General features: G+C 42.8%; 1 protein-coding gene across 3 annotated transcripts in view; it reads left to right on the forward strand.

The window, feature by feature from the left end:
- WWOX (WW domain containing oxidoreductase) overlaps positions 1-24,365 on the forward strand; it is a 977,376-nt gene that overhangs the window by 200,916 nt on the left and 752,095 nt on the right. The gene's annotated exons all lie outside the window — the stretch shown is intronic.

The following is a 24,365-nucleotide window of genomic DNA, read 5'->3' on the forward strand; positions in this document are numbered from 1 at the left end:
AAATGTGACAGTGGTGATGAGTCTTTGCTCTCAGAAAACCCACTCTGGGCAAGAACTACTCATGGGCCCAGCAGCCCATTTCTCCGATTTCTTGGTCAAGCTCGCCTGGAAGACTGGCCTGTGTTAGAGCCTTCAACTCTGTAACACATGGGAAGCGGTTTGCCGGTTACACAACAGCTTAGACCGTTAAAGCCAGAGCTAGCCGTTTAGGGTAACCAGCCTGTTTGAATCCTTCCGTCTGCAGTGTAAATGTGTACAGCTCTAATCAGGTGAAATGAAAAATCACGTGTCTCGTTTTAAATATGTTGCCTCTGATTACAGGTGTTGTTAAAACAGCTCCTTTACGACTTTATAAATGTTCCGGGATTTATTTTCAAGCAATGTTTCATTATTCCTATACTATGATTAAATATTGAGAATATTGCTTTTCTGATTGTTCTATTGCAGTATTTAATGAGTGCAATTAAATGGAAAAATTGCCTTTTTAACTGATGATAGTCCATTAGTGTCTCTGTCTCTTCAGAGAAGAAAAGAAGTGAATTATTAGAATGACAAATGAGGCAGAGTTACCACCGTGATAGAGAGGTGCGATTTCCCCCCACATAATCTTCAATTAGTGATCTCTGTAAGAGGGTGTTTTCCAAAAGGGTAATAGAGAAGTAATGAGATCGGAAGGAGGTCGACCCGGCCTTCTCCGTTTGGCAGCTTGATGAATTTATTTCTCCTTCTCGGAGATTGCTGCAAGGGGCTTTTGTCACCCTGTGTTTTCCGTGGGCCTGTAACCTGAGCGACTGCTGACGTATTAGCCTCATAGGCAAGGAAGCCAGTCCATTGCCCTGGAATAGAAGGTTTAGGGGTTAGAAGTTTGGTTGATGTTTGTGGCCTCACGTCGAACACTCATCAGTGGCTTTGGAGGATGAGAAGGATTAAAAAGTAAAATAACCATCAAATTAAACGCTCGGCATTGAATGCCTCCTGGGGCCTTGGGCTTGGCACACACGATATCGTTCCCTTCTCTCAGTCCCCACGAGGTGGTGAGACTCCTTTTACAGATGAGGAAATAAAAGCTCAGAGAGATGCCCCGAGTTGTACAGTTAAGAAGCGGGGACATAGAATTTGGATCCCCGCCTGCCTCTGAACTTTCAGGCTCCCCTCTGGAAGTCCACGGCCCCCCTTTATCCCGTGTTGGAACGCTGCATTCTGCTTTCACTACGCTCACTGGGTTCACTACGTAACCCAGACCACACAGCTCCATCTCCGTGGAGCACCCTGGCCGATGAGGTCCCAACACATGGGCAGAACGCAGCTGATGGTGTCATTTTGTGTTTTCTGTTCAGTGCCCGTATGCTCAGTTGCAGAAACTTAAAACGAAAGGCTGTATGCGGTGCGCCAGGGCAGCCTGGTGAGCCTTGTTTTTATATCCTGCCACCTCGCCGGGTCTTTCTCTGACATTGCCATGTTGTAACCACTCCCTTGGAGATGTAGGCTGATGAATGTTCTCATCGCACCGAAGAGGCTCGGCTTCATGAAGGAATATAAATGTTAAAGCCCCAGCTCCACGGCTGCTCGATTGTGTATCTTTGGACAAGTTACTTAACCCCTCTGCCCTCATGTTTTGGTTGGTTCGTTTTGTTTTCTTTGTAGTCTCTGGCAGCGTTGTTGCTTTCCTGAAAAAGAACACCAAGCACGGTTTCCGGCACCCACCCCATGTTTAATTTGTAATTTATATTTTTGTTTCATCATCAGTACCAACATTTCTGTCTTCTTGCTTGCTACCCTCATAGACTTAATTATCTCACAGAGGCATTTAAAGGCACGACTTATTTAAAATGTAGACAGAACTTTCACTGCCAAGGCGTATTTAATTTCATTAAAAAATTTTTCTCCAGTAAACAGTTTCTGAAGCTTTTTAGGTTGTATTCTATTTGAATATGGAATGTAACTTGCCCACTCTGGGGATGACAAATACATGCAAAAATTCTACTTTTCCAACTGAATTTCTCTTGCTGCATTTTCTTATGGCCCCTGGGGCTCATTATCATCAACACCATCAATTAATAGTCATCCTTGGCGTCCTGGATCCTCTGCCCAGCGCTAGGCACCACCCCCAGGAGCCGCCGCTCTGGGCTCAAATCCGGACCTTTTGACATCCGAGTCCCTAAGTGACCCCCTGCTGAAGAATCTGTTAAAATGCATCCAGAGTGGGAGTTCATTTAAGCAGTAGCGATGGGACTAAATTATAGTCCAGGTCTGTCTGATGAAAGATGATAAATGAATATGTCAACTGGGAAAGAAATCACTCTGTCATCATCTGACAGGCTGGCTTCATTTGTGTGCACTGGTGTCCCTACAAGTCCAGATGGGGGTGAGAAGTGTGCAGCTTTCCAGGGCTGGCTGATTTCCCATCCCTTTTTGCACTTCCCCGGGGATGGGTCTGGGGCATCTTCATGGGGTCTGTGGTCCCCAGCAACCCCAGCGTTGAAGGAGAGAACACCATCCATGGGGTTTAAGGCTTCCGCAAGGACGAAGCGGCGTCACGCTGGCAGGGCACGGAGTACTCAGTGGACAAAAGCCACCGGCTGTCTCCTTTCCATCGTTCGGGGAATCACTGCTCCCTCCGCTCTAATTCCCACTGGGAAACCTCTCTCTGGCATGACATGGGGCTCCCACCAACTTTTTTTTCCTTTTTTTCCACTTCAAGAGTTGTCTGTCCTCTGTCCAGTAGGGATGCTTTTTTTCTGTAAGCCATTTGCTGAAGTCTTCTTCTCCAGGTCCCTGACTGTGCCTTCAGTATTTACCCTAAAGTGGTTCCTTGCAAAGGTTGTCAGGCTTCAGCAATGCTCTTAGCACCCAGAGCCAACCTTAAAAGAGCAAGAGGGTGGGAGTCCGCAAACCGGAACGTGTCCTGATTTCTTCAGGTCTCGACTCCCTGATCTGCAGGTCAAAAATCCAAAAGCTTGAAAAACAAACGAAAAATGTTCTTTAAGCTGGTGGCCAACTCGAGGGAGCATCACAAGTTGAGTGGAACTATCGTTCCTAATCCTCCCATTTATATCATTCTTGTTTATAATCCTCATTTGTCCCAGTTACCCATTTTATGTGACGACTGATAGCTTTAGCTGCAGAAATATTAATGTGTTTGACGTCCGGGTGTGGGTCCAGGCTGTGCAGGGGGCGTTTCATAGCACACGGCCAAGGAACTGCTTTAGGCTTCTTAAAAAAAAAGATTCAGACTCCTTCAACACACAGGTTTTAGATAAAGAAATACAGATCTTGATCTGGGTAGCCTTGGGCAAGCTGTTTAATTTTTCACTTCTCTACAGATTGGTGGTAAAGAAGAAGATGGTGCTGATGATAGAAGTAATGGTCCTGTAAGAACTTTGGGAAGGTTTGCTTCTTCCTCAGGAACAACAAATAGTTCCTAGAGGCCTGCTGTGCTCTGTGTTGGGGTTCCAAAGAGCAAGATGCAGAAATAAGATTAAATGAGGAAGTTTGCCGTATTCATTGCTTTCACAACAAGAGCTATTAGTGAGAACAGAAACGCACTACTGATAATGCAGGTGTGACCGGAGCGCTAGCAAGCAGTCCGTGCCTTCTGTTGAAAGACACTCTTGAAAACCCTTCCCACACTGCGGCACTGCCACTCCCTCCCTCCCTCCCTCCCTCCCTCCCTCCCTCCCTCCCTCCCTCCCTCCCTCCCTCCCTCCCGTCTGGGACAGCTCACCTTTGCCCATGTGATGTATGTTTAATTATCATAAGAAGTAGTTCAAGTGAAATTGCAGCCTCAGGGGCATCTGTGGGCTGAGCACTGGGTTCTGGTTTCCTCCAGACTCTGGCATTTCCCCCGCTGGCCTCTGTGTCCAGCCAGCCCTGCTCTGTGGGCATTTGGAGACCGGCTCTCTGCAAGAAATAGGAAATGATAACAGGATGAAAAGAAAGGGCTTTATTTCTTAGAACAGTCTCCCCCTTGGAAGGTTCTGGAAAGAGGGATGTTTCAGTATCTGCTGATTCTATCACTAAAGGCCGTAAGAGCAGCAAAAATAGTTCTTGGGGCTTTGTGGCGAGCGTGACCTCCCTTTGCAGCTCTCACGGAAGCATGTGACTGGGGCGTACGAGGCCAGGTAGCGAGGTCCCTGGGCGAATTCTGTGGCATTTAGCAGTGTCCCCAAATATAGCCTGTGTCAAGCATAAGCAGTTTCCTGAATATGTTCATGGGAGGAGGAGATGGTCGTGGGGAATAACTCCACTGTTTCTTGCCAACATAGCCAAGACTTAAAAAGTGAAGCATCTTTTTTTCCCCGCCCATTGACGGTCTCTGTAGATTTTAATCCCTAATGTCTAAACAGCATTTAAAGACATTCCTTAAAAATTGAAGCTGTCCCTTGATTACAAATGTTTGTTTTTGTCATTGCTATTTTAATATAAACCAGTAACTGCACGCATGCACTTAAAGCCACTGCACTGTCCACTTGAAATGGTTACGGCGGTAAATTTTATGCTGGATATATTTTACCACAAGTGTAAAGAAAAAAACCAATAACTGATTCTAAACCAACCAAAGTACTATATAAAATGTCCTAAATGGAAGTGTTTTGAAAGCAAATTTCAGTAGTGGTCAAATGTTCCACTTGTAGTTATTAAGCTAGAAAACAAGAGTTGGAGCAGTGTTTGTGTACACTGTGTATGGGTGTGTTTTTCTGAACATGCCAGGAAAATGTAAAGATTCTCTTCTCTCCTTTCACTCACCCCCAAAGAGTAATTTAATTTACTATTTCATGTCTGCTTTTCAAACTTCCTCCTGGAAACAGAAGAGAATGAAATTAGGTGTTTTGTAAGCCAGGATGATATGCGTGTTATTCTTACTTTCAATAGAGGTAAAGAAATCTCTCCGCTTTATTTTTAAACACTACCTCGTCATATAAATAATCTAGTCTTTTCTGGTGCAGCCTATCTATTCAGACAGGTGGAAGTTGACTCTGAAGATTGGCGTTAAATTGAGGAAACCATTCATGTAGTAAATAAGATAATTTGTTTCTGCCCGAAAAAGATTACAATATAGATTTTTTTCATACTCTGTATTATTTTTAACACCTACAGTCCCTGAATACGTTTGATTCAGATTCGTGTCCATAATTTGGGAGGGCTTTTATTTGCAACTAAAGTGTCTTCCAGTTGCAGAAATCATCACTGAGAGTGTTTTCTTATTTATACTTGAGTTGCTTGCATTTGTTATTAAATGAAATGTTCAGCTAGAAGTCTTATCAATTCCCAAAACAATAGTTAAGAGTGAAGGTAATACCATTATTATTTATCTGTTATTTGTGTACTTTTTGTAAACATAACCCTTCTCCTTCCAAAGAGCACAGTTAGGCGACCAGGTAATAAAAGCAGTTATGTACTAATATAGAGAGTCTCATGAGAGTGGCTTATTTTTCTAGTTTAGATGGACATGAGATTCCTTGGAGACTATCGTATGATAGAACCAGTTATTGCTCATTCGTTTTGCTTTACCTTCCATGTGCAAAGTAGACTTAACTGTGAGAGTGGGCCAGACACATGGAGATGTAACCCTGTAACCACGCTTGGGTGAAATGGGAATAATACTGCCTGTCCCTGCTTATTTCACCACACTCATGAGCAGTGGGCATAAAATGACTGGATGTGGCCTATGGAAGTGAGATGGAGTTTTGTTATTCTGAAAGACTCATCCTTAAACGCCCCTCATTACATGGACTTTGGTCTGTCCATACTCACGGTATTTTATAAAGTGCCTACTGTGTTGGATGCTTTTACATGCATTGCTTTATTTAATGCTTCTAACAGCCTTTGGGATATCTACTAGAATTGTCCCCTTTTTACAGACACAGAGACTAAGACATGGGGAGGTTGTTATATAGTTTGCCAACAGTAAGAGGGTGGAGCTGGAATTTGGAGCAGGAGGTCTGAATTCTAGGATCTGCTCTTAAGCACTTGGTCATAGTGGAGGAAGTTGGAATTTGGAATCCCACTCAGCCCAGGAAGGGAGTCAGATGTTTACTTCCCTGTCCAGGCTCATCTCAAGCCCTGCTCCCTGAGAAGCCTTCCTGGCGCCCCCAGGCCATCTTGGGTTTGGGTCTCCGGGTCTCCACCCTGCCTTGTGCCCACCTCTATCCTGGCTGTGTCTTTCCTCCAGCACGAGCCTTGCTTGCCCCCCTTTACCCAGAGAGCCCGGGCCATTCCCTCAAGAGGCCAACTCCCAGGTCCCTGGTGATCCTCCTTGTTTAGGGTCTCTGATTCTGCATTTCTGAAATCCTCTGCAGGTAACTCCTTGGGGAGTTAAAGTGGGAGAAACACCCCTGTAGACCATGAGCGCCTCAAAGCTGTGGCCAGGGAGGTGTTTTCCTCTCCACCGTCTCAGGGCCTCACAGAGGCCTCGAGGAGAGTGTAGCCTGTGATACACGGGGCTGAATGAATTAGTGAGCTCGTGAGCTCAACGGTGGGTGTCAGAGTAGAGCCGAGAGTTCATCAGGATCTTGGGGTCCCCTCTGTAAGCCGAAAGCTGATGCCAGTTCAGCCGAGGGAGAGCATATCCATTCATCTACCCCAAGTGTTTACATAGTTCAGTTAAATGGGCTGATAAACTGATTTTTTTGGTGGCTAATGAGTTGTTGCTTTTCCTCTATGTCGCTATGATCAGATGTCATGATTTCACAGTTGCCCAAATGATCCCCCGTTCATTATGGTTTTAATAATAATGGCGATCATGGTGACTGATGAGGTGCGCTGACATTTGTTGAGGACTCCTTTTGCTCTGTGCATTCAGATCAGAACTCAACGTACGTTGTTCTCATGGGCTACGTAGCATATACCATTATCCCCATTTTACAGACGAAGAGACTGAGGCTCAGAGAATTTAAATTCCCCAAAATCACACAGCTAGTGCAGGGCGAAGTCTAAGTGTGAACGGATACTGTCTGCATCACTTATGCTCTTAACTCTATTATCATAAACCATGTTCTTTTGCTGATAACGTGCGTGCAAATAGTACAGAAAAATCTTTTCAACTGAGATTCTTCTCTTGGATATTCTGAGCAGCATGGGAGAATGACCATGTTTTGTATAGGTGTTATGTTTTAAAAATTTCATTTTCATGTTTAAATAAAAATAACTTCCTCATCATTATTGTAATCAGAATTTAGTGAGTATAATTTGTTCTGATCTGACAATTAGTTTGTTGAAAAAAAATACTTCGTTAGAAAGAACTTAAGATATATTCTTTTTACTTTCTCCATCAAACTGAAATAATGAATTCAGTTTATCATTTATAGAATTCTTCTGGTAAAAAAATACATGAATATATACATAAACATATGCATCTTAAATGACATTAATGGCAACATAAGATCCATTTCAGTTCTTCAGAGTAAATATTTCATGAGCACGAGGCTTCCATGTTTGTGTATGTGTGTATGTACATATGTATGTCTGCATAGATACAGATTTTATATATATATATATATATATATATATATGCATTAAAGTTTCAAATGTTTACTCTGTTCTGCAAATGTGACTTAAAGTTTTGGCTTAAGTTATTTGGAGTTTGCTTTTATATTAAGATGCATTTGAATTTTCAATGGCTAATCCACTTAAGTTATTAGTTACAGTTCTGTTAAAAGAAAAACACAGCAATGGCAGAAGGGTATTATCTCCATCCCCCTTCTTCTTTTTTCTCCTAGAAGCCTGGTATGATCCACTGATAGCAAATATTTCATGTACTTTGCATATCAGCCCGAGTTCCCTTTGTGAAGTCAGGTAAATGGAATGTAAACTCCCCACGTACTCCAGACAGTAAAACGGAATTATTTGATGTTACATCACATAAACATGCAGATTTGATTCTCCCTTTACTCAGGCTGTAAAAACAAAGTTTTTAAAGTGGTTAGCCATACCTGGAAATGTAAATGCACTTGCCTAATGTAATGCCAAAGAAAAATTAAGACAAATGATGCCACATTGCTGCCACAAACTGGGGCTCGTACAAAATTCACTTTAGTTATTATGCTGTGAATATGGGCGCTCACCCTCCTCTACGACTGCACAATTTATGTTGAATGCAACATGAATCATTTTAATAGACCGAGGAAGAAGTCCCCAAAGTCGATTTTCAAATTACGAACCTTGGAACAGAATATAACAACAGCCAACAACAAACAGTTCAGACTGTACTCTGAGCTGTGGGTGAACCATTAAAAATACAGCAAGCACTTTGGGTTAGGTGTTACACGACTCATAGCCTAATGGCCAAAAAATATTAGAAATGGGGTTTTTTTTAATGCTGTTTTTCTCACCATCATTCTGTTCAATTATTTTCACATTTGTGTAATCAAGATACTCCCAAACAGAGCATAGAGTTGTATATTGTTTGGAACTAATTCTATGTATTATAAATCCAAGAATTAATGTAAATGACCCAGTTTCCACAGAGAAAAAAGCCACATTGTTTTTAAATAGCTAACTAAACAAAATACTCACCCATATGGGAGAAATTTCCAAAGAACTAAAACCACCCACCAGGAAAAAGGAAGATACCTCAGAAAAAAAATCACCAAATCATATCAAACCAGATGAAGAAAATTACATTCATTGAGGAGATGTCAATTGTTCCCCGCCCCCCCCCCCCGCCCTCCGCAGGAAGGAAATGTTGAGATGTGGATTTATTGCAAGATCCCCTAAGATGGAAACGTGAGGTTTTCCAGGTAGTCCTTAGGCAGCAGCATCAGTATCACCCAGTAGCTTGTTAGAGACAGAAATTCTCAGGCCTCATCACAGACCTACTGAATCAAAACCTGGAAGGGGGTTCTGTGTGTGTTTGGGGTGGGGGAGATGGGATTGAGCCACTGAAACCTGAGTTGTAACAAATCCTTCTGAGGATTTCGATATATGCTCGTGATTGATAACCTGAAGTTCTGATTCTGTAGGACTGAGAATTTGCATTTCTAAAAGGAACCCAAGTGATGTTGATGCTACTTATCCTGGCCAGTGTGATGCATGGCCTGCAGTCGCCAGGCAGATCACAGAGGGATCACAGGGCATTTGTGGAAGACAGTAGGGAGTGGTGAGGACCTGTGTCAAACTAGTGGACAAGATCCCCGCCTGATCTTTGAGAGGTGACGGCCAGTTGGTGCTGACTGCCTGTTGCCACGGGGAATGCAGTGCAGCCATGATTTCTGAGTTTTGTTTTTTACCGGAGGCTAAAACAATCTGGCTCTTTTAAATGATATTTCCTGATTTTAAATTATTGGCAACTATCTTTTTTTTTTAAGCTTCAGTTCAAAGAAAACATGTTAGTGATAGATAGCCGGTTTGTAATATGTGTAAGACTTGGTTACCTTTTAGCAAGTCTCCTAAGTATGTTAGCAAGGTCAGAGGTGGGTAGAAATCCTGGAGAGAATATGTTGAGGGATTTTTAAAAGTACAGTTTTAGATTCACAAAACAACTGAACAGATAATCCATTGAGTTCCATATACCTACTGACCCCCACTCCCTACCCCCAGTATTGTTTTCTCTATTATTAACATCTTGTATTAATGTGGCACATTCATTACAATTAATAAACCAGTATTGATACATTATTATTTAGTTCACAGTTTGCATTGTTTCACTGTGTTGTACATTCAATGGGTTTTGACAAAATGCATAAGAACATGTATCTACCACTGCCATTTCATACAACCAAGTTTCACTACCCTAAAACCTCCCTAGGAAGTGTTTTTAAAAGTTCCATCTAGGGCTTCCCTGGTGGCACAGTGGTTGGGAGTCCGCCTGCCGATGCAGGGGACACGGGTTTGTGCCCTGGTCCGGGAAGATTGCACATGCCACAGAGCGGCTGGGCCCCTGAGCCATGGCCGCTGAGCCTGCGCGTCCGGAACCTGTGCTCCGCAACGGGAGCGGCCGCAACAGTGAGAGGCCCGCATACCGCAAAAAAAAAAAAAAAAAATTTCCATCTCTTTGTGTCACCATCTCCCCTAGCAAATTCCCTCTGAGAATTAAGGGTCTGCAGACTGGAGGGTCTCAGTGCTGAGAATGAGACACCCATGTCCTCCAAGGAGCCTCCAGCAGGTATCATTGAAGCCTGAAGCTAGAGCCTCTTGGTTGTCAGCCCTCCCCTTCCCTCATTTTATAGTTAAGGAGCTGAGGCCCACGTGACCAGTCTAAGGTCCTTAGAGGTGGAATTGGTATAGAAGTGCCCCCTCTGAACCGAGCAGTGCCCGTTCTCTACCGTTCGGCCTCTTGCTGGGTCTTCCTTAGAGATAGATCCTGCAAGATGCTAGTTGCATCAGGTCACCCAGTAGCCGAGTAAATGAGGATGGCGGTGTCTTTTGTATGTATGTGTTTGTGTATATATATACACACACATACATACATACACACATATGTTTAATATATATATATTACATATGTGTAATTATTTTTATCAAAAATGACAGAGATTGGACTTCCCTGGTGGTGCAGTGGTTAAGAATCCACCTGCCAGTGCAGGGGACATGGGTTTGAGCCCTGGTCCGGGAAGATCCCACATGCCGCAGAGCAACTAAGCCCGTGTGCCACAACTACTGAGCCTGCGAGCCACAGCTACTGAAGCCTGTGTGCCTAGAGCCTGTGCTCTGCAACAAGAGAAGCCTCCGCAATGAGAAGCCCACGCACCGCAACGAAGAGTAGCCCCCGCTCACCGCAACTAGAGAAAGCCCGTGCACAGCAATGAAGACCCAACACAGCCAAAAATAAATAAGTTAAATAAATTTTAAAAAAATGACAGAGATCAAAAGCTTTCTAGAAAAGAGGGATGGCTAATTGTTTAGGTCCTGTGTTTTGTATTCACATGGTGTATTCATTACTGTTAAGTTCTCCTACTTAAACAAAACATTGAGCAATTTAATTTTGTGAATTATGCAGACTTATAATCTCCGGGGCAACCAGATTTTTATCACTTGCCTAACACTGCCTAGTAAGCAGATAGAGATGTAGACACCAGTGCCCTTAAGGACTTCCAGCTCCAAAGAGTTTGAATCGTTTGTTGAATCCATAGAGACAAATCTCTTGTTTTCCCCAGCCATGAGAAGAGTGAGCAGTTTTATCACTGCAAGATTGTCTTCTATGTTTTTTGCCCTTTGGTGGATAAAATGTCTTAATGTTAAATTGTTTTATTATTACATTAAAGGAGTTAAGGACACAGACAATATTCTTACAGAGATCTTGTGCCATTTCCACAAACAACCAGATAATCTTTCTCTGAAGATAGTTATTTTTAAAAGTGCCCGTTTCCCTGTAGAGTATTTTCTTTAAGTTGGACATAAGACAATAATGTCATAATCTATCATGAATTCATTTTGGAGAACAGAAGTGGTTAGGAATTTGGGTTGTGTTCTGTCATAATTTGAGGCTGATACAATTGTGATTGTCTGTGTGCTTAAAGTTTCTCACTTTCTTCTTTCTTCCGTCTTTTGTTCATTTGTTTTATTTTTATTTTTTTGGTTTGGCTCTGTCATTTTTTCTGTATCGTTTTCTTCATGATTTTCTTTATTTCTGTTATTTTTTGGTAAAAATTATACACACACATGATTTAAAGGCAGTCCTGTTTTTCTGTTAAGCTTTTATATGAAAAATGAAAGCAGTCCTAGATTTTGTTTCTTCATCTCTTACTCCTTTAGGGGCTTCCTTTGGTTTTTGTGTATATAGCTTTAAATAATCATACTTAAGCTGCTATTTCTAGATTGTCTCATTTTAGAGGTATCTGTGGCCTTTGCACTAAGAAAAAGAGAATATAGCTTTCATTTATTCTTATACTTCTGCCTTGAGGTCACCTTTTTCCCCCCCTTTGTTCTTTCACTAGAGTTCTATCATGATTTTTAAGAAGACAATTTAGTTTTTACGCTGTTAATGTATAAGTAAATATATTCACAGCTAACCCGTTAGCATACTAAGATTACTTTTTTGTTCTTGCACAGTCTTTTATTTTCCCTGGAGTTCATACTAGTCATATTCTTGTTTGCTTAGTTTTTCATTTATCTGTCACTGATTTAGCCACAGACTTTCATCTGATTGTATACATCTCTTTTCAAAATGTTTATAATGTAGCAAGCATTGTACTACTTTCATGTTTAAAAATATGTCTCTTAGAGTCTTTGGACCTTTTACAGTTTGGGCTGGTTGGCCTCAAAACCTGGTGCACAAGAATGCTTTACAGGTGTTCTACTCAGAGCTACCGTCACATCACATAACCTGGAAAGTCCATTCACCTCTGTCCTGAATTTGAGCTTCTGTTTAACATCTCCTGTTTTGGTTTGCTTATTGTCTTCTGGGTGCATATTCTCCAGTAGCTTTCTAGAAAAGGAGGATGGGATGTACATATATATTTTTGGAACCTTGCTTGTTTGAAAATGTTTTTGTTCCTACCCTCAGTTTATTTGATTGTTTTTTTCTTCAGGGTTTTAAGATATTACTCAAGTGTTTTGTGGCTTTCAGAGTTGCTCTTGAGAACTCCAGTGCCATTTGATTTCTGATCTTTTCCATTTCTCTCTGCTTCTTTCTTGGAAGTGCTGCAGGAGGTGTATCTTCCACCCCTTGCTACTCTCCGCATACTCTCCGAAAAGGATGCTCTCTTTGTCCTCAGTTAAAACATGGAGTTAAAACTTTACGTGACATGCTGTGGTTTGAGTCTATCCTTATTACTTGTACTGAGCACTCAGTGTGACCTTTTCATGTCAAAATACACATCCTTCAGTTCTCTGAAATTTTCTTTAAATATTTCATTGGTGATTTTTCTCCCCTCATTTTTCCCCCTGCTTTCTTTTTAAAGAACTTTTGTTATTCAGATCTTGGACCTCCCAGACTTTTTCATAATTATTTTTCTCTTCTATATATTATTTTTGTCTTTGGCATTACTTTGTAGGAGAGTTCTTCTAAATTTTCCTTTGAGTTCTTCCTTTCTGCTGGCATATTTTAAATTTCTAGAATACTTTTTTTTCTTTGGTTTGTTTGGTTTTCCCAATATCTCCTTTTCTTTAATAGCATTGTATTCTTGTTTCAAGGATGAAATTGACTTTCTTTTCTTTCTGTTGTTAACAATAATTGTTTAGGTTTTCTCGTCTCTGTATAACTTCTGCCTCATCAAAATTGCATTTGTTTTGCTCACTGTTTTTGATGTTAAGGTCTTTCCCTTGATATCTGATCTGTGAATGTCTAGTTGTGTTTAATAGGACTCAAAAAGTTGTTGCCGACTCTTAGCATATGAAAGAACAGATTAACTGTGGATTCCACTGAAGGGTGATTTAGCTGGACTGTTTACTGGGGAAAAACCACTGTGTTCGAATCTTAAGATACTTCCTGTTGGTTGGTCAGATTGCCCAGAGAAGGATCTTCCAATACTCTGCTTGGGAAAGGTATAGCTCTGAGCCAAGTGAGGGAATAGGGCTGAGTCTCAGCATTCAGTACATAAGCATTTTCTTAATCTGTTTTTAGTATGGTTACTGTTCTCAACTATTTTCTCTTCAGAGAATGCACTTGTCTTTTTTCTGCCATTGGGAAATGGCAAAGCCCTGGCTGGGCTGCAGGGGGGAGGGGTTCTGAGGCTGCACACACTTTGCAGACAGGTCCACCTTCATGCCTACTTCCAGAGGCACCAGCTTCCACGAGCTTCTGAGCCTTTGGTGGTTCTCTGATGTGAATTGGGTTATTTCTTGGCTGTCCCTATTGCTGGCTTAAGACTCAGCTTTCTTGAGTCTGTTAAGTCCCTTACTGTTGTCCGTCTGCTTCCCAGCATCCAAGTTTTTGTGCTTTTTATTTTGATATTGAATGCTATTGATATTGAATGCATTTGCACCCAAGGGGTAACACCATCGCTTCCTGAAGTTGTAGGTTTGAATTGATAACTGAAAACAAGTCGCCAGGTGGCCCTCGATCCATTGCCCTTCTGCCATCAACATGGACGAGTCAAAGCCTCAGGGGAGCGATTCCTTCGAGTATTGATCCAGGGTGAGCCCTTTTGTGCTCCAGGATCTCAGTTCATGAAACTGAAGCATCTTCTTGGAGCTACAAATTCATCGTGGAGCGGGGGCTTGCAGATGGCAAGAAAGGTGTTTTGGCACAAACAAGAAACCTTCTCAGAACTGCCCAGTGTTCAGGATCCCTTTGACATAAACTATGGCCATGTTGTAGGCCAAGCAACCCCCCCACTGTCCAGATGTCTGGTTTTTGCTGTTTCCTTTTCAACTTGAGCCTCATGTGCCAACAGAGGGATGCCAGGAGTGTGACATGGCACCGTGACCCTGCCTGCCATCTGGGTGTCCTCTGTGTGCCCTCAGGAGCACCCTCAATGTGGAGGGTCTTCTTTAGTGTGTGTGTGTGTGTGTGTGTGTGTGTGTGTGTGTGTGTGTGTGTGTGTGTGTGTGTGTGTCCTGAACTTTCATCAAGTTGCCTGTCACCCACGGTGCTGTGTTGATTGAGTAAACTCATTCATAGTCCACAGCCACTTGCCTTGGATACTGGCTTCTAGGCCAATTAAGCAGTCGGTATACAGCGGTTCTCATTTTTCTCAACCTTCCATTTCCATATTTTCAATCAATCACTGACGGCCAGCTGTCAACAGCACCATTTTTGGTGGGACCTCATGATGTATATCCCTTGTTTCTAGATTCCTCGCATCTTGTGGTGTAAAACGCTGCTCTGAACAGGTGTTAATGCGTTTGGGTGCAGCCCCCTTGAGCCTTCAGAATGGCGGGTCTGGTGCAGATGCTGAAAGGAGATGCATCTTTAAAAGGACAGGACGTGGAATCATGGTTCTGTGGACACGGTTTCAGCGTATTTGTGTCTGGATATGCACCCAGCAACAGGCCAGTTTAATGGCCATTTCGTCAGGATGTGACCTTTGACTCCAGAAGTTTGGGAACAGAAAAGGCCTGTGTCTCCTTGGTAGGCATAGTAATGGATAAAGGAGGAATTTGTTGTAAATTATTTGCCATTAGGCTGCTTTAATATTGGTATGACACTCCAGTTTTGGCTTTGAAAAGTTTCCCTTTTGCCTAGAATGATGATGGTGATGGTGGCGATGATGGCTACATTGACAGCGGAAGTGCTGGTTTGAGCGCACAGGTCTCAATCTGGCTCCATCATTTTTTTTCGTTCACCACCTTCTTCACTTACCTTTTTCTCTCCCTTATGCCTGCTTCTTCCATCCAGGTCACCCCACCGTTTTGTTTTTCCCCACCATGAAGAAATTTTCCAGAACTCCATCATTTCTCTTCTCTGCCACCATCAAGCGTACCGCCCTAAGGGCAGAGGGAGAAGGTGTGTTGTTAATGCATTTCACCAGACTGAACAGACTCCCTGGCCAGGTGCAGTGTGGGGACTGGCTTGTATTGGTGAATGAATGTCAGCATTTTGACAGAACGATGAACAAACATGCCGGGCTCAGAGGACTTCCGGCAGTGCGCCTTTCTTGGTGGTCTTCTAAGTGATGGGACTCACCACTTAATTTCTCTAAAATCTGCATTTATTAAATCTGTATTTTCTTATGGAAAAGGGACTTGCTTGAAGAAATGTGCTGTATAAGTCTAACTCATAAGATCTGTTTTCAAGTAATTTCCAGCAAGGAAGATGGGATTACAAAATGAACCTGTTCTCCTATGTTTCTGCTTAGATGACTGAATCTTAACTGGGCTCTAAATGAACACAGAAACTGTCATTCACCTGACTCGTCTGTTGCCTTTTAATAGGCATCACTGCTTGTGATTCTGTCATCGAAACGGCGTGGAGGGGACCTCACTTGTAATGAGTACCTCTGCGCTGGGCACTTACCTGCTCCTTGCACACACGTCTCATCTAAAAAGCAGTAATTGAGTGAAAAGCATTCCCATCCCACCTTCCCAACTCACTTGGTGTTTGGATGTGATAAAGCTTTACTTTCCCTTACTTTTTTTGTATCAAAAATGGATAAAAGCAGTTCAGATTCTAGCTAGTGTCAGCGCCCCCCCCCCCACCAAGAAAACTTCTTAAGACCTCTGAAGAAGTTTATTTGATGACTGCAGATGCTAGAGTCAGACTGCTTGTGTTCCCACCTTCACCCTGTCACTTCCCGGCTGTGGGAATTCTGGAAAGTGACTTAACTTCTCTGAGCTCCGGTTTCAGAGCTTGTGGAAAAGGGCATTAGTAATAGTTCTGCTTCATCTGGTGGCGTGTGGAAACTATACGGTGTAATGCACCTGAAGGACCTAGGAGACTGTCTGACATGTAGTTTGCCCCATAAAAGTTTATTATTACCATTACTGCTCATATTACTATCATATCAGCCAACCAGTTGAAAAGCAGTGAGTCGGAGTGTAGAGTGTTGACCTCAGAGCCGCAGAAATTCTGTGTAATCTCGAGCAAGCCAACCTCTCTCCGCTGTAAAAATAGGGGATTTTCACCCCCTTTTATAGGATTGTTAGAGTCAAATGAGATAATGTGTGGGAAGTGCCTTATACGATTGGTGACATGGGTAGACACTCAGGAAAGGGGGCCATTAATAATGTTCTCGTTCATCCTGAAAGCAGAATGGGCTGTTGGATGTCACTTTGGTAATTTTTAAAGGAAAAAGATGAGGCATTTGACACGTGCCTTTTGCTCTCTTGCTTGGTTTGGTTTGATCAACTTCGTTGAGGTATAATTTATGTACAGTAAACTGCATCCATTTAAGATATACAGTTTAATGAGTTTTGACAGATGCACATACCCATGAAACCACCACTGCAATGAAGAAACATTTCCATCCCCCTGCGAAGATTTCTTACGTTCTTTTTGCAACTCATGACACTTTGCAGTCCAGCTCGCCCTGGCCCTAGGAAACCACTGGTCTGTTTTCTGTCACTGTTGATTCATTTGCATTTCCTAGAGTTGCCTAGAAGTGAAATCAGACAGTGTATATCTTGCATCTGGCTTCTTTCACTCAACATTCTGAGTGTGCGATTCACCTATGTCATTGTGTTTATTGGTGGCTCATTCCTTTTCACTGCTGAGTAGTATTCCCCTGTGCTGCTCCATTGCATTTTGTTGATATGATTACCTGCTGCTATACGTTTGGGTTGTTTCCAGAGCAAAGCTGTTGTGAAAGGGTGTGCATGTGAATCCAGCTGCTGTGAATATTCACCATACATCTTTGTGTGGCCATAAGTCTTCGGCTGTCTTGGGACAATACCCTGCAGTAGAATGAGCTGGTGAGTAGCTGGACTGTGTTTAACATTATAGAGGCTGATGGGCATTTCTCCAGAGTGGATGGATCATTTTACATTCTCTGCTGACTTTAATTGTGCTCCATCCTCAGTAATGCTTGATGTTGGCAGTCTTTTAAATGTTCTATTTGGGTGTGTGGTGGGATCTTATTGTGGTTTTATTTTATTTTGTAAAATAAATGACTGATGATGACTCATGAAAATGAGTCAAAGTAGGCTTACGGGCCATACCTTTTTTTCCCCTCCTTTTTTCGTGACGGCAACAACTGTGTTGAGATATAATTCACATACCATACAATTCACCCATTTAATGGTTTTTAATATATTCACAGAGTTGTGCAGTCATTTCTACAATCAAGCCATGTCTTCCAACACTTGTGTTTTTACTCACTCCCATCCACCCCACCACTTGCTCCATTTTCTTCTTCTATCATTTAAATTCACTGTCCCCTACAAATCCATTTTTGACCCTTTGTCTTTGCCTGTATTCTTTCCCCTGGAGATCATACGCACTCCCCAAATTTCAACCATCAGTCTGACGCCCATATCTTTATGTCCGTTTGTGAGCATCTGTGCCTAGTTTATTAGTCCCAGATTATTCAGAACCGTATATATCTTTTGCAGGGGACGTTCAACCAGCCATAAAGTCATCTTGTCACCTCCCCCCACAGTAACCCCCTCCCCCATACACACAGCATCACATCATCCTTGCCTGTACCTCTTCTCACCTCCTACGTGTTCATCAGCTTCCTGGGATTTATACATCTTTGTATCCTTCTTGGTACCATGCCTAAGTAGACCATGGGCAAATAGTCATCCAGTGAATAAAGGGACTTGTATTCTCCAGATGGCCTGAGAATGTGCTTCACTTTTATCTTCCTTGGAAATTAATTGCATTACTCTCTTATTAAAAGTTGAGGAAAATAATTCATGCTGAAATTCATGAGGCTCCTAAGCAGTTGCCCTGGCAATTTCTGATGATAATTGTGGAACTGTTTGTAACCTTTGGCCTTTTTTCCTATCTCTAGTTAAAGCTTTTCTGGAAGGAATTCAACTTCCCCTTTTTCTTAATGTTCCTTAAATGTTGTACATCTCTTACAAGCAGATTCCCCATAGAACAATATGGATTATGGCCTCATTCCATTCAACAGTATGAAGGCTTATCTGAAAGGACAAGAATAAAACTCTCTTAAAATCATGTCCAAGTTCTAAAGGAACATAAAACTTTCTCTTTGAAAAGTACACCTTTCTGATTTCATCCCCTAACCTACAAAGCTCAAGTCTAATTCTTGTATCATTGCTCGGCATTGGAAACAAAACCGAAGCCCTTAGGTCTAGAGACCACTTGAAAGTACCTTCTTCATAGCTCTGTTTCGTCTTAGCACGGCCCAAGCCCCACAGAGATCTCATGTCCTCTGACCATAGGAGAGAGGAGAGTCAGTAGAGAAGCTGGAATCAGAAAGGCTAACTGTAACCAGAGCAGCCTCTGTAATGCCATCCTAAAAGAAAGCCCAGGAGGTGGGGGAGGAGGACAGGTTGTTGGCAATTGGACGGGAATAGGAGAAGGGTTCTGGAGGCAGGGAGGTAAATTAATCCAGAGATGTGTTGGTGTCTAGATTGGAGAATTGAGAAAGAGGGTCAGGTATATAACCTAAATGTAAGAGCAAAAGAAAGGTTTGTGTCTGGTGTGTATGTGGGGGGGCGGCGGGGGTGTGGGGGTGGTGGTGATGGGTTAATGGGGCAATAGAGGGTCAGAAATGAGAGAAACCATGAGAAGAAGATACCCCAGCAGGAGAGAAAAGAGGAAGGCCAGACCTGGGACACCATGTATGTTGAGGTTGGTGTATGAGTTTCCTCTGGTGGTTGTAGCAAAATACCACAGTCTGGCTGGCGTGAGCAACAGAAATTTATTCTTCCTGGAGGTTGGAAGTCCAAGATGAAGGTATCAGCAGGTTTCGTTTCTTCTGAGGCCTCTCTGCTTGGCTTGCAGGCGGCCACCTTCCTGCCATGTCCTCACACGGTCTTTCCTTTGTGTGTACATCTCTGGCATCTCTTTTTGTGTCCAAATTGCTCTTTTAAAAGAATGCAGTCAGTTTGGATTAGGGCCCATGCTTGTGGCCTGATTTTACCTTAATCACCTCTTTTTAAAAAATTTTTATTGGAGTACAGTTGCTTTACAATGTTGTGTTAGTTTCTACTGTACAGCGAAGTGAATCAGCTATACATATACGTATATCCCCTCTTTTTTGGATTTCCTTCCCATTTAGGTCACCACAGAGCATTGTGTAGAGTTCCCTGTGCTGTACAGTAGGTTCTCATTAGTTATCTATTTTATATATAGTCTCGATAGTGTATGTGTGTCAAGCCCCATCTCCCAATTCATCCCACCCTCCTTCCCCCCTTGTTATCCATACGTTTGTTCTCTACGTGTGTGTCTCTATTTCTGCCTTGCAGATAAGATATCTGTACGTTTTTCTAGATTCCACATATATGTGTTACTGTTCGATACCTTAATCACCTCTGGAAAGGCCTTACCTCCAAATACGTCACATTCTGAGGTCCTGGGGACTAGGCCTTCAGCATATGAATTTTAGGGGGACACAGCTGAGCCCCTGATGGCCGGGGATGAGGCTATAACAGATGCCACTGCCTGGCATTTACATGGGGCTATGATGGTTGTCAGCAGGCATCTCTATTCCTACCTCACCGACTCCCGCCTTGAAGAGGTCACAGTCAGCTGGTCATGTGATCACACGGCACTGATGGTCCTGTGATGTCACCCAGTGCTCCGCAGGCCGCCGTCGTAGTCTTGCCTGACTGATCCTGCCCACCTTTTAGCCCTGGCGTGGCATCAGCCCCAGCGGTGCCCACTCATGACATTTCTTCACCCTTCACAGATTTTCCCTCAGACAAACCAAATATGCAGTTGTTTCTGTGCTTGAAAATACGCATGGTGTGCGGCTGCCGTGGATGAAACGGTAACGCTGCGGGGTGACGAGTACAGTGTAGAAATAATTCCGGTAAGCCCAGTAATCGGAAAACAATGAATCCCAAGTTTGAGCTATATTGATTTTTTAAAAATCAGGGCTCAGCTTGACATGTGCTTGTTGTTTTGAGCAGAAATACTGTTTATACGTAGAATGTATTCAGCTATAAAAGATTAAATTATCAATTCAACTCTTGATTTGAATTCTATAGAAGAAAAGAGTCTTGCAATTAAGATATAGTGGCAGGTCTGCTTTTCTTGATATTTTAAAGGGAAAAATATAAAAATCATTTTTCAGACATGACTTAAGAGTAGTTCAGATGCAAAGCATGAAAACATTGTTACATCTACCTTTGTTACAGTCAACTTTTGAAACTCATGGCGGTTCAGGAGTACTTGGGCTCTGGCAACACCAGTCTCCTGTAGTAAATGTGAAGACTTTTCCAGTTATTTCATACTTTGTTCGATTCTTTTCAAAGGTCTGTTTTCTTCCAATATTGCCTAACGTTTATTTCCAAAATATTTACCTTATTATCATTAATTCATATTTTTAGCTGTTTAAGACTTTGATTTCTTGCAGTACAAAGTAACAGATATGAAGTTTAAATATGTGTATATCTTTATAATATATTCTTTATTTACAACCTAAAAAAAAAAAATCAGGGCTCAGTCTCATTGTCCAGAAATAATCCCTGTTAACATTTTGGTCTGTGTCAAGGAAGCGAGTTTGTTACTCTTCTGTATGTTATATAAATACCATGTAATATATATACCCACTTATACACATTTTTAAGCCAGACAAGATTGTGCTGTGTATTCTTTTTCGTAGCCTGCTTTTTATTGAACATAATGATAAATTGTAAACATTTTCCCATGCTAATATATTTTCTTCTCAACATGATCCTCAGTGGCTAGGCAGTATTCTCTCATATGTATATACCGTATTTTTCACATTCAATAATCTTTTTTTTTTTTTTTTTTTTACGGTACGCGGGCCTCTCACTGCTGTGGCCTCTCCCGTCGCGGAGCACAGGCTCCGGACGCGCAGGCCCAGCGGCCACGGCTCGCGGGCCCAGCCGCTCCGCGGCATGCGGGATCCTCCCGGACCAGGGCACGAACCCACGTCCCCTGCATCGGCAGGCGGACTCCCAACAACTGCGCCACCAGGGAAGCCCCACATTCAATAATCTTGTTAGAATCCCAGCAGCCGCCTGATACGTTGCCATCCCTTGTGATGTTTGTCCTAAATAATTTGTTACCAAGAAATCGTCAAGTACAGATGTTTGCGCATTATTTTTCAAGCCACTATACTGAGATATAATCCACCCACCGTAGCCTTCATCCATTTAAAATGTTCAGTTCAGTTTTTGGAGGAACCTCCATACTGTTCTCCATAGTGGCTGCACCAATTGACATTCTCACCAACAGTGCAGGAGGGCTCCCTTATCTCCACATCCTCTCCAACACTTGTTATCTGTAGACTTTTTCGTGACGGCTCTTCTGGCAGTATCACTTGTTGGTTAGAGGCCAGGCTTGGTAGAGGCACTGCCTCACATCACATCCCGATTCTGCTCCTTTTACTAGTAGGGTCATCTCACTTAATGGTCCTGTGCTTTAGTTTGCTCATCTGTGAAATGGGGGTAATAATCTTACTATTCTTACAGAGACATTGTGACGACTGAATAAGTAGAGTGCTTGGAACAAGTTCCTTGTATTACTAAACTTTTAGTAAATGTTATCTTTATAATTAATGATGATTACTATTAGTAGTACATTATTATTAATATTAATTATTAGTAGTATTTGGTGTTATTAATTCTAAATTACCATTAGTAACTAAATTACTAAGTACTATTAATAATTAAAATATTATTTAACATGATTCTAATAATGAAGCTTGAGTAGTTGTAGTAGTTACACTATTATTATTAGCAGAACCACCATCCTCTCCCTCTTCGTCTCTCACATCTGTATTGCTGCTGCAGGGAAAATGTTGAGAATGTTCAAGAGAGAAACCCATGAAATAATAAGAGGGGAGGGTTCACACACAGTAAAATGACTGTTTAAAGTTTTAACACAGGAAGTGGAGGGTTTGCATTTTCCAGAATGATACTCTGTGGAAAATGAGTTCTGAGATTGGATACGCTGGGGCAAAATTACAGAGAGCAAAGTTAAGGCCACTGCTTTACCACACGACTTCTTGGAACTTCTGATTTTCCTAATAAACCCACGCCTCTCTGAAGTGGGGGAATTACTTACAGTTTCTCAGATCACTGTTTTTTCAGCGGGGGCATGATGGGGAGGCACCTGTTAACCCTGTTCTGGCCAGTGGCGTATGGATGAGACATAACTGGGGTGGAACATCTGGTGTGATAATGATACTGTAATTGTCTATAGTATGAAAAGATGCTACACCTTGAGGAGCGAATGATGACTGAGAAGTTGCTGATGCTCAGAGTTGCCTCCCATCCCGCGTCCTGGGTGCCCTTCCCTCATCCTCAGTAACCTGCGTAACGGTTTCAAGTTACGAGTCATGCCTTGTAAACAGAAGGCTGAACTGAGGCTCACGGGGACCCTGAGATTTTTTCCTTCTTTATTCTCTTCTCCAGTTCTTGAGACTGTCGGGCTGTTTGAAGAGATTTCTACTGAATTTACTTGTTTCCATGTGGGGAACCTAAGACATTTTCCCCACGAAGCCCTGGAGGCCGAGGCAGCAGTTGAGCTGATGCTCTCCAGTCACAAGTGTTCGTTTTAGGTTTGTAAATGGTCTGAAGTGGGCCTTCAGGCCTTTGAGTGCACCATCTAAGTGTTAGAGACAAGCATTTTATCACCCCAAGGTTGCCACTGAGAGGATGCCCGTACCCAGGGAAGGCTTGAGCAGGAGTGGTTCACATCCCAACAAAGATCGCCCCCAGATCACAGCACAGAGAGGCGGTATCACAGTCCCCATAAACCACTCCTTTAGACCTCTTTACATGTTTGTGCCACTGGAGCTTGGGAAAGAGCAGGAATAATTCTGCAGAGGCAAGTCCACATTCATTGTCAAGCAGTTGTGGAAATGTAAGAAGCCGCAGGAGGCCTGACTGCATGGGTTTAAGCAAAACTGTGGCCATAAACTGGGCCTGGCTCAAGGGTGGAGGCAGGGAAGGGGCGGGACATCATAGAATCTATTAGGTGAGGCCCAAGCGCGGGTCTGTTTCAAGAATGTTTGAAGAACCAGGAATGTTTCAAGAAGCATCCTGCTTCTGTTTCTGCTCAAAATATTTAACAGCTGTTTATGACATGGGTCCTGACTCATCGATTGGAAGAGAGGCTGGCTCTAAACTGTACCTACCTGGTGGATTTAGCCCTGTTTATCTGCGCATGTCTTCTTTGTTTGTCTGTTTTGGTTTTTAATCTCTTAGACCAAGGGTTCACAACTCAAATATCTGATAGCATCATTTCCTCATCCGCCACAGCACTGGCTTCGGGGAGACAGTAGAGAGTGGTGGAGATTGTGGCAAACGGGAGGGGCCGTGTCAAGGGCAGCTGCAGCTCAGCCTACCTGGTTGTCGCAGCGTGAACCTGCGGGCCGGGTGCTGGCCTCGCTCTTGATTTTTCCAGAGGAGCCAGAAATTTGGTTTTACACGGTGAAGTCTCCCGTTAAAAATGTTACGTAACCCTGTTCCCTTCCTATTTCCGCTAAACCAGAATCTCACAAGCTGAGTGGCTTAAAAAAACACAGAGTTAATAAATAACTTAACAGCTCTGGAGTCAGATGTCAGAAATGGGTCTCGGTGGGCTAAACCCACTGCGTGGATGGGGCCGCGTTCCTTTCCGGAGGCTCCAGGGGAGAATTAGTTTCCTTTTCTAGCTTCTAGAGGCCGCCCACACTGTTTGCATCTTGGCCCCTTCCTCTGTGTTCAAAGTCAGCAGTGGCTGGTCACTTCCTTCAAACTGCTACCTCTCCAGTTCTCTGTCTTCTGCCTCTTTCTACTTTTAAGGATCCTGTGTTTATGCCGGGCCCACCCTGATATCCAGGATGGTGTCCCTATTGTAAGGTCAGCTCATTAGCAACGTTGATTTCATCTGCAGCCTTTATACCCCGTTGCCATGTAAGCTGCTGTAGTCACAGGTTCCAGGGAGTAGGACATGG

This window comes from Lagenorhynchus albirostris, chromosome 19 (genome assembly GCF_949774975.1).
Source record: "Lagenorhynchus albirostris chromosome 19, mLagAlb1.1, whole genome shotgun sequence".
NCBI lineage: Eukaryota > Metazoa > Chordata > Mammalia > Artiodactyla > Delphinidae > Lagenorhynchus > Lagenorhynchus albirostris.